Source organism: Cebus imitator, unplaced genomic scaffold (genome assembly GCF_001604975.1).
Source record: "Cebus imitator isolate Cc_AM_T3 unplaced genomic scaffold, Cebus_imitator-1.0 Scaffold179, whole genome shotgun sequence".
NCBI classification, from domain to species: domain Eukaryota; kingdom Metazoa; phylum Chordata; class Mammalia; order Primates; family Cebidae; genus Cebus; species Cebus imitator.
Window position 1 is genome coordinate 62,041 of NW_016107494.1, and position 11,155 is coordinate 73,195.

General features: G+C 44.8%; 1 protein-coding gene across 2 annotated transcripts in view; it reads right to left on the reverse strand.

Moving 5' to 3' along the window:
* PGBD2 (piggyBac transposable element derived 2) overlaps positions 1-9,401 on the reverse strand; it is a 27,608-nt gene extending 18,207 nt beyond the window's left edge. For both annotated transcript variants that reach the window (XM_017545313.2, XM_017545314.2), the window contains exon 1: positions 9,250-9,401. The gene's annotated coding sequence lies outside the window, so the exon portion shown is untranslated. The remainder of the gene's footprint in view (positions 1-9,249) is intronic.
* Between the last annotated feature and the right edge of the window lie 1,754 nt (positions 9,402-11,155).

An 11,155-nucleotide genomic window follows, 5' to 3' on the forward strand; every position in this document is an offset into this window, starting at 1 on the left:
AAAAAAAAAAAAAAAAAAGTCATAAACAAGGAAATAAAGTGCCATGAATGGGAGTCAACAGAAACAATGAGCAGCATAATCAGACCCACAGACTATAGATGTCATAATTATCATAAATCGAATACAAAATATATATGTTTAATATGTTGTAAGAAACAAATGAACAAGAAACATATAATCTCAAATGAAAAAAAGGTCAAGCACACTTAAAAAGAACCAAATATAACAAATAGGAATAAAAACTAAATTACCTAAGAAAAATATTAAAAGTCTTACTCCTAAGGGAAATACTAATCAAAACCATGAGATATCACATTACACCCATTAAAGTGGCCACTATAAGAAAAAATAGAAAATGATAAGTTATCAGCAAGAATGTAAAAAATTGGAACCCTTGTACACCATTTATAGGCTGATAAAATAATGCACCCACTATGGAAAAAGTTTGGTAATTGCTATGTTTTTGAGGGGTTTTAACATTTTTTTCTTTTTCTTTTTCTTTTATTGCATTTTAGGTTTTGGGGTACATGTGAAGAACATGCAAGATTGTTGCATAGGTATACACGTGGCAGTGTGATTTGCTGCCTTCCTCCTTCTCACCTATATCTGGCATTTCTCCCCATGCCATCCCCTCCCCCAACTCCCCACCCCTCATTGTCCGTCCCCTATTTCCCCCCAACAGACCCCAGTGTGTAGTGCTCCCCTCCCTGTGTCCATGTGTTCTCATTGTTCAATACCCGCCTATGAGTGAGAACACGCGGTGTTTGATTTTCTGCTCCTGTGTCAGTTTGCTGAGAATGATGGCTTCCAGGTTCATCCATGTCCCTACAAAGGACACGAACTCATCGTTTTTGATGGCTGCGTAATATTCCATGGTGTATATGTGCCACATTTTCCCTGTCCAGTCTATCATCAGTGGGCATTTGGGTTTGTTCCAGGTCTTTGCTATCGTAAACTGTGCTGCAATGAACATTCGTGTGCATGTCATTTTTTTCTTTTTCTTAAGACAGGGTCTCACTCTGTTGACCAGCCTGGAATGCAGTGGCACAACTGATATAAGATTTAAAGAGAAAATATTTAGGCAGTTAGTGAGGGTACAGATGTACTCAGTAAAGTTTTTCTTTTAATAAAAAGCAACCCTGAAATCCTTTATTTTCTAACAAAAAGCAGCCTGAAAAAAATCAATCTGCAAGCATAGATAAGCAAGCTGTAAGCTTGCATAGGTGAATGTCAGCAGGTGTGCCAGAAGGCAAGTACATCAAACATGGAGGTCTTCTTCTTCCTCCTCTTTGTTGCCATGGGTGTGGGTGTCATGGAACCCGCCAGGTAGAGACCCCATCTGCATGATAAAAGATTAGCGTGAGATGGCCAGCCTCTTTGCAGGCTAAGTGGCACACCTGGTCCAACCAATCCACTAGGTCCTATGTAAATTAGTCACCACCTCCTGAAGCCCCTCTATAAAATCAAATGCATCCCACTGTGAACGGGGAGATCCATTTGGAAACCCCTCCCTATACACAGGGGAGCGAGCTTCTTGTTTCTCTCGCCTATTAAACTTTCCACTCTTAAACGCACACGTTGTGTGCCCACGTCTTCACTTTCCTTAGTGTGAGACAATGAACCTCAGCGATCCTACTTCACAATCATGGCTCACTGCAGCCTCAACTCTCCAGGCTCAGGTGATCCTCCCACCTCAGCTGCCTAAGTAGCTGGGACTACAGGTACAGGTCACCATGTCCAGCTAATTTTTCTATTTTTTATAGAAATGGGGCTTCTCCATGTTGCCCAGGCTGGTCTCAAACACTTGGGCTCAAGTAATCTGCCTAGCTCCAACTGATTTTTGTGTATTTATTTTGTATCCTGCAACTGTGCTGCATTCAGCAAACACAATTTGCTGTAATTCTGCTGCAAATACAAATTGCTGCAATTCTGCTGTTTTGCGGAATCTTTAGCGTTTCCTACATATGAGATCATGTCATCTGCAAACAGAGATAGGTGTACTTACTGCTTTTGAATTTGAATGGCTTTTACTTATTTTTCTTAGTAACTGCTCTAGCTAAGACTTCCAATACTACATTGAAAAAAAGACCTGAAAGCAGAAACTCAGAAATGTATGTGTGTGGTGCATTTTTTCTTTCTTTCTTTTTTTTTTTTTTTTTTTTTTTGATTTTTTTTTTTTTTTTTTTTTTTTTTTTTTTTGAGACACAGTCTTACTCTGTCGCCTAGGGTGGAATGCAGTGGCATGATCTCAGCTCACCGCAACCTCCACTTCTCAGGTTCAAGCCATTCTCCTGCCTCAGCCTCCCAAGTAGCTGGGACTACAGGTGCTCACCACCATGCTCGGCTAATTTTTTGTATTTTTATAGAGACGGGTTTCACCATGTTGGCCAGGATGGTCTTGATCTCCTAACCTGTGATCTGCCCGCCTCAGCCTCCCAAAATACTGGGATTACAGGCATGAGCCACTGTTCTTGGCCTATAGTGCATTTTCAAAGCAGCACTATTCACAATAGCCAAGAGACAGAAGCAACTCCAAGTGTCAACTGATGAATGAATGGAATCGATAGATGCAATGGGATATTATTCAGCCTTAAGGTGAAGGAAATCTTGTCATAAGCTACAACAAAAATAAACCTTGAGGATATTATAGTAAATAAGCCAATTACAAAAAGAGAAACACTGTTTGATCCCACTTACATGAGGTAATTAAAGTAGTCAAACTGAGAGAAACAAAGTAGAATGCGGATTAACAGAAGCTGTGGAGGAGAAATGGGGTGTCAGTGTTTTAATGCGTATACTTTTTATTTCGCAAGATAAAAAAGCTCTGGAGATTGGCTACACAACAATGTGAGTATCCTTAGTACTACTGAACTGTATACTTAAATGGTTAAAATGGTAAATTGTGTTTTTTATGATTAAAAATATAAAAATAAAGTAAAATAAAATAAAAACAAAAAAGAAATCAGAGAAAGAGGACCACTTTACAGTGAGAAAAGATTTGCCTAACCAGGAAAATATAGTAATTTTAAATTGTGTATATCTAATCAGTTCAAAACATATAGAGTAAAAAAGGACTATCCAGAATCTACAATAAACTGAAACATATTAGCAAGAAAAAAACAATCCCATGAAAAAGTGGGCTAAGGACAATTCTCAAAAGAATACAAACAAATGGCCAACAAACATATGAAAAACATGCTCAGTGTCACTAATTATCAGGGAAATGCAAATCAAAAGCACAATGCAATACCATCTTACTCTCACAAGAATGGCCATAATCAAAAAAATCAGAAAATTACAGATGTTGGCATGCAGGCAGTGAAAGGGGAACACTTCTACACTGCTGGTGGGGATGTAAACTAGTATAACCACCATGGAATACAGTGTGGAGATTCCTTAGAGAACTAAAAGGAGAACTACCATTTGATCTGGCAATCCGTATCTACACAGAGGAAAAGAAGTCATTATATGAGAAAATACACTTGCACAAGCATGTTTGTAGCAGCACAATTCAAAAATATGGAACCAGCCCAAATGCCCATCAATCAATGAGTGGATAAAGAAACTGTGGTATAAACATACGATGGAATACTAGTCCACCATAAAAATGAATGAATTAGTGGCACAGCGGTCTGGATGTGACTGAAGACCATTATTCTAAGTGAAGCAACTCAGGAATGGAAAACCAAACATCATATGTTCTCACTCATAAGTGAGAGCTAAGCTATGAGGATGCAAAGGTATAAGAATGGTACAATGGACTTTGGGGACTCCAGGGGAAAGGATGGGAAAGGTGTGAAGAATAAAAGCCTACAAATTGGGTTCAGTATATACTGCTTGGGTGATGGGTGCACCAAAATCTCACAAATAACTAAAGAACTTACTCATGTAACCAAATACTACCTGCTCCCCAAAAACTTATGGAAATAAAAGTTTTGATAAAGTTCAATTTGTGGGTAAACCCTCATATAGGCACCGAGGAATGAGAGCTAAGCAGAACCCTGGCACAGTTAGGGCTTGAGGACTATCTCACTTTATAGTGTTACTACTCAGCAATTTCCTTTTATATAATCCTTTATACAATTATATATTTGTTTATAGGATTAGGGCTTGAAGAATTCTTTTATATAATCCTCTATATATAATCATATAATAGTTGATAGTATGAGTGCCTAAAGAATATTTCCCTACATATAATTATTCTTAGTTCATAATCGGAGGAATGCCTAGAGTGGACACAGTGCAGAGCATGATTTAAGGGAAACCAGTTATACCAGGACAAGAATCCATGGCCCAGGCAGCAGCATTCAGTATCGTAAAGATACCCGCTGTATGGCAGGCTTGGGGCAAGAGCCGCTCCTCCTGATAAAGGAGTTGTAGGACCTTGCTCCATTTCCTGTGGAAGGCTGCCCTCAGACTGGCAATCCACTTTGGTGACTGTGAACTTTATCAGTTCTTCCTACTACGCTGCTCGAAAAGCATCTTCCCATAGAACTCACTGGAAGCTGCCAGAAGGTGGGGGTAACCTTGACAGCTCTGTCACTGCTATGTGACTTAAAGCATCCTCCTATAAATCTTCTTAGAAGTAGTTTGCCCATAGATAGAAGTATTGCACACTGCACCCTCTTCACTGCGCACGGCCCACCTTCAAGCCTCGGTGACCTAATGCGGGTGGACCCCTTACTGCACATAGCCCTTGCCTTCATGGGAGAGGGCCCCTTGCTGCACACTGTCCACCTCCTGGCCTAGATGACCTAATGGGGGTGAACTCCTTGTTTTATTGCTCACAACCCTATCACTATCATAAAGATGATTTCACTCACTGCCCTGAGCCCTAACCTATACACAATAAATACACATGCTTCTGGACATTCGGGGCCTCGCCTGACTCCACTTATAGGTGGTGTGGCCCCCTGAGCCCGGCTGTGTTTTCCTTGCATTTCTGTGTCCTGTCTCTTTATTTCTCGGATCCTGCGCCTCAGCACAGCATAGGGCACACCCCACGACCCTGTGGGCCATCAGCCCTACACAATTTCCTAAGCTGAGTAGGATACTCAGAGTTGTTCATTATGCTTTAAACTGTTCCTGTGCATTTGATATATTTTGGCATGTATATCTCACACACTCATACAAACACACACAGGCACAGGGACACTTGTAAAGAAACACCTGAACAAATACTCTCCAGCTGAGCCAGTCAGTGTCTGAAGGAAATGCTGCTCTGTAGCGACGGGGGAGTCAAGCAAAAGACGTTCATCTGTGATGTTCCAGAACACACACATTTTGCACAGCTAGAAGAAGAAAGGTAGGTCATCTCCCCATGTAACAGTCTGTGTCCCTTATAAATAATCTCTTTATAAAATCCTTATAAAATTGTTTATCTGAATTTCTTCAAAGCCAACCAGACTGCATCCCATCTTCTCCATATACAGGGCCTCTGACCACCTCTGGTCCACGTGACATCACACTTAACTTCCCTATGGCTTGTGTGAAAAGCTCATCACCTGATTAGATCATAAGCTCCAGTAATCATGGACATGAGTCCCCATGGGCCTTCAGTAAATCCAAGTGTGTGATTGTAATGTCTATGGGGCTCCAGCTTCCCTTCTGTTCTCACCTTCTTGGCACTAATGCAGGCTTGCTGCAGGCAGATGCCAGGTGTGTGAAGTGCAGAAGAAAGACATCAGTCCCTCAATCTCTCCCAACCCCCTTTCAAAAGTCTGTAGCCCAGGAAAAATATGTAATATGGAGCCACCAGCGACGAGCTGTGTGATTCTGGAAAGTCACTTACCAAAGAGACTTCCCGGTGCCCCATCTTCAACCTGTAAAATGGGATCATCATATGGTACCTGCCCTCATTGCACTGTGAAAACAGTAAGAGTCAATGTGTGCAAAGCAGACACACTAGGCCAGGCTTCCCAAGTGTTAACTGTAATTTCAGGTCCACAACTCCCTCACCTGCAATTCCAAAAGCCAAATATGCTTTAAAAACTGAACTTTCTTTCGAAACTTTGCAACAAACTTCGGCAGCCAAACTTGGACTGATCTGAGGCTCTTCATAATGTCTAATTTTGTTACTATAAATATCTATACATTTTGCTGCAGAAATTCTGTTTGATTAAGGGGTGTGTCCATATGACTGAAAAAACTCAAACATTCCAACTTCTTCCCCAGGTCCAGCCAGGTTTGGGTCAAGAAGCCTGACTTGTGTTACCATTTCACAGTTGCTTCATCTCTCAGCAGTTTACCACCTTTTCCTCCACTGTGCTTTAGGCTGGCCCCATCCACTTACTAACATCCAGACTGACAGCTTCCAACCATTTGGAGGCTTATGCTCATCCTCAGAGCCTACCAAGAACTTGCCCTGGGTCACAATCCAACCAAGCTCTGATATAAAATCAAAGTCATTCACAGCCTGGTCCCCAGCCTTATCCCCACACACTCCCAACTAGGCTCAGACCACTCCTGAGGGCTGGTCCAGCCTCTTCTTGTATCCTGTCTCACTCAGGTTCCCTAGTCTGGCCTGACAGCTTTATTTTCTTCTTGTGTGCTGTGCCTTTTGCCTGGGGTGCTATTCTCTGCCTATGGGATCCCCTGCAATGTCCTTCTCCATCCATCAAGCTTCCAATCAAGTCTTCCTCTTATCACAGCTTTCACCACAATAGACTAAAATAAGTAATCCACCTTCAAGTTGACCCCACCTCTGTATCTCCAGAAGGCAACGTGGCATCCGGCATGCAGTAGGCCCTCAATAAATACTTGCTGAACCAAACTAATCATGCCACAGAGCCAGACGGCCACACTCCAGGGCACGCCATCCATCTCAATCTGCAGCAGACTTTCATTTTCATCTTTACTATTTGGCTTTGAGAAAACTATTTAAAAACGAACCAGAAACTCTTGATATATGATTGACCCTAAAATATACTCCTAAGAGTCTCTGAAACCACGCATAGGAATATCTGTCAGTGAAGAGTCTAATACAGTCTAATACAGTGAACTCAACCAAGTCAGAGGGAGATACATAGGTAAGAAGCTCAGCAGAAACCCATCCTACCTTTCAAAGTCTGCAAACCGTGCTCCCCAGGCCTTCCATCCCCTCACATGTGGCTCCTCCATTTTTCTTGCCCTGCCTGAGACAGCCAACAGAGGAACAGGACATGGGTAGACAGTGCCCCTGCATACCACGCGAACTCCGAAAGGGAATGTCTGGATAAAGGCAGTTGGGCAGCCATACTACCACTTTTTCATTCGTTTGGCAAATATGTGAATTATCTACTGTGTGTCAGGTATATATGCATAAAATTGCAATTATGGCAGAGCTAAGAAGGAAAGAGTTGATTAGAATCCATAAAATGGAACCTGACCTAGTCAGGGAGGCCAGAGAATATCTCCCTGAGGAAAGGATAACCTAATGGAGAAATTCAGGAAGAGTAACAATTCCCTCAGCAAGTAGGGAACAGCACCCCATGTAAAAGGCACAGTACATGAGAAGAACGCAAAGCAGTCAGACCAGAGTAGGGAAACTGCGGGAGACAGGGTACAAGAGGCTGAACCAGCTCGGCAGAGCCTTGAAGGCCCTGTTAAGGATAAGACCAATGGGAAGTTTAAAAAAAAAAAAAAAAAAAAAAATTACAGGCAGAGCATAACACAATGAAGGCTGCATTTTAACAAGCTTATTCTGGCTGCAGTACGGACAACTGAGAGGGCAGGACCCAAAGCAGATGCAGGGAGACAGACAAAAAGTCTAGGGCAGCCGGGCGCGGTGGCTCACGCCTGTAATCCCAGCACTTTGGGAGGCCGAGGCGGGTGGATCACGAGGTCAAGAGATTGAGACCATCCTGGTCAACATGGTGAAACCCCGTCTCTACTAAAAAAAATAATAATAATACAAAAAGTTAGCTGGGCATGGTGGTGCGTGCCTGTAATCCCAGCTATTCAGGAGGCTGAGGCAGGAGAATTGCCTGAACCCAGGAGGCGGAGGTTGCGGTGAGCCGAGATCGCGCCATTGCACTCCAGCCTGGGTAACAACAGCGAAACGCCGTCTAAAAAAAAAAAAAAAAAAAAAAAATTCTACAGCAAAAGGGTGGGGCCTATGGAGAGAAACGGTCACACCTGAGGAGGATTTAAAACGTGAAACCGTCAAGTCTGGATAATTGGTTGGGGCGTGGGCAGGAGAGAAAGCCTATTAAGGAGGCCTCCCAGATTTCAAGCCCGTTTTGATTGGAGCACAGAGGTGCCATTGACCAAGCCTAGCAGCACTGGGAGGAGGAACAGAGGGTGGTCACAAGCTGCCCAGAGGTCCAACTGGACGTCCTCAACTGAACTGGTCCAGGCACTCAGCAAAGAAAAAGCACCTTGGTGTGAAACCCGGAGCTCCCCAGGCCACTCTAAAGGGTCCTGGGGTTGGGGGGCGGGAGGGAGAGACAGCTGATGTTTAAAACGTAAATTTCTCCAAGGAAAGACAGGACAACTAAATGCTGTCTTGGAGCCTAAATTACAAAAAGGAAACAGGTGAGAGTAGAGAAATCTGAATGAAGACTGTAGGTGTTAACTGTAAAATAAGATGTTAGCCCCCTAGGAAATGTGGGCGGACCGTACATGGAAATTTTTGCTTGTTTTGTAACATTCTGAAATTATTTCAAGATAAAAATTCTTTCTCAAAAGACATTTTATAGATGCAACACCCCAAAGTTGAGCCAGGTGCACAACAGCTCAGGAAGCTTTTGTGAGATACGGAGGCTCCCTCCCTTTTCTCATCTCAAAAGCGAAAGAGAAAAGAAAACGAAGACCCTCAGAAACCTCAGCGGCTTCCCAGGCGGACGTTCAGAACGGCCCGCCCCCCGCGCCTCCAGGAGCGGAGCCGACCCTCCCCGGGGCGTGATGCTGCCCCCGCAGCCCGCGCAGCCAGCGCGCCTCAGGCCGCCCGCCCAGCCTGCTGGAGCCCGGCCTGGTCCCTCCCACCACGCCCTTAATCCAGCCCTCTTCCGCCCGACCCCGCCCTGGTCCCACCCACCCCGCTCCGCCTCCGGCTCAGCCGGCTCGGCCTCCGTTCCGGCACCCCCACAGGCAGCGGGAGCGCCCCCTTGCGGCCCTCTGAACTCGGCGCCCGGAAGCCCATTGTTCCACAGTCTGCGCACAGCAGTGAGGACTAGGTCCTCGGACGTCGTAGAGAAAACGCAACATCAGGCCAACCGCTCCCCTACTCAAGCGGAGCCCTGCCTGCGGTGCAAGCACAGTGATGCCTACCTGCGCTGGCCCAGACGGAGTGTCGCGATCCTGAGCCGGACGGTGAACCCCGCCGAACGGGAGCGCGGCGCCAGCGCTGGCGTCGGGCGTCACGGCCGCGCAACGTCCGGCACGAGAGTGCTCGCCGCACCTCGGCCCGCCTTCCGCGCCACGCCCCCGGACCAGGCCACGCCCCGGCCCGTGCAACCATCGAGACTCCGGGACCTCCGCGACGCCTAGAGGGACCCCGGAAATGCCTGCCTGGCCGGAACGGCAGAAATAACTCCGCCCACCCCAGTGGACCAGGTCTCCCTGCCCCTCTTGCTTATCCTCCCACCCCTGTCCTCCTTTGAAACTTTTCTGGTTCCTAATCAGGACGGCATGGGGACTTTCTCTCTCTAGGGTAGTGATTCTCAAATGTGGCCCCAATCTAACCTGGGGAAATTGATGGAAATGCAAATCTTGGGACCCCACTCCAGGCCTACGGTATTAGAAACTCTGAGGGTGTGCCCAGTAAACCAACCCTGAAGGTAATTGTGATACAAACTAGGGCTTGAAAACCACTGCTGTGTGGCAGGGTTTCTCAACCTCCACTCTTGACATTTTGGGCCTGGATTATTGTTGAGAGGGAAGGAGGCTGTCCTGTGCATTATAGGAGGCAGGGTCACTATAAAATACAGTTAAATTTGAATTTCAGGTAACAGTGTTCATCTAAGATTCACAATTAACTGGAAATGCCTGTATTTCATGTGGCTATCTTACCTACCTATATTTTTACTTGGTAAAAGTAGAACCTTAACTGTAGGATAGTGAGCATCCCTAGCAACTATATGCCAGTAGCACGCCACACTCTCCACTCTCTAGTTATGACAAATGTCTCCCCCTACCCCTTGAAAATCACGGCTCTGTAAGGACTTTGTCCAGCTGAAACCTAGCATCCCATTAGGTATATAGAACAGGTATATATACTCCACAGAAAACTGCCTTGCCCTGAAAGGCTTTGAACACAGAAATACCTGGGACCAAACCCTGTTAAGATTCAAAAAGAGGGCCACTTAGTGAAGAGTTTGTATTTGCTTCTACACCCTGACACTTCACAAAGGTTTTCTGGTCACTGTAAAGTGTGGTCCAGAACACCTGGATCAGAAGAAAACAAAAAATAAATCATACTCATTTGTGAGATTCTGGAGCTAAGGGCACATACTAGTTTGTCATCATTCATTCCACATATAAGCAAATTGAGGAGACAGATGATGAGCCCTGGGAAAGTGGGAGTGCTACTCTAGGTAATGGAGGACAGTGTTTCTAACTTGCTTTGTTCCCCAGATCCTGTGTCTCATTCATTCATTCATTCAACAACAGGTGTTAAACGAGTGTCCTCTCTGTGACAGTCACTCCTCTGGGCAGTGCTGTTAGAAGAGTGACAAAAAAAAAAAAAAGAGGCAGAAGAGAAAAACCCTCTTGTCATGATGCTTACCTTTCAGTGAGAGAACCAGACAATAAACAAACAAAATATATGGTATGTCAAAGTGGAAAGTGCTAGGAAGAAAATAAAGCAAGGGAAATGGACGAATAAGACTGTTATGAATTTGGTTTTAAATCATTTGGTCAGGGAAGGTTGGTCAGTGAGAAGGTTGTATCTGAGGGAAAAGCCAAAAAATATGAAAAGTAAATTCCCCATGCCAAATTCAAGGGGAGAAATATTTGAAGCAGAGAGAATGGCATGTGCAAAGGCTCTGAGGTGAAGCAAGCCTAGCGCATTTGAGAATGGCTGGAGACGAAAGAACGAAGAGTCAGGCCGGGCGCGGTGGCTCACGCTTGTAATCCCAGCACTTTGGGAGGCCGAGGCGGGTGGATCACGAGGTCAAGAGATCGAGACCATCCTGGTCAACATGGTGAAACCCCGTCTCTACTAAAAATACAAAAC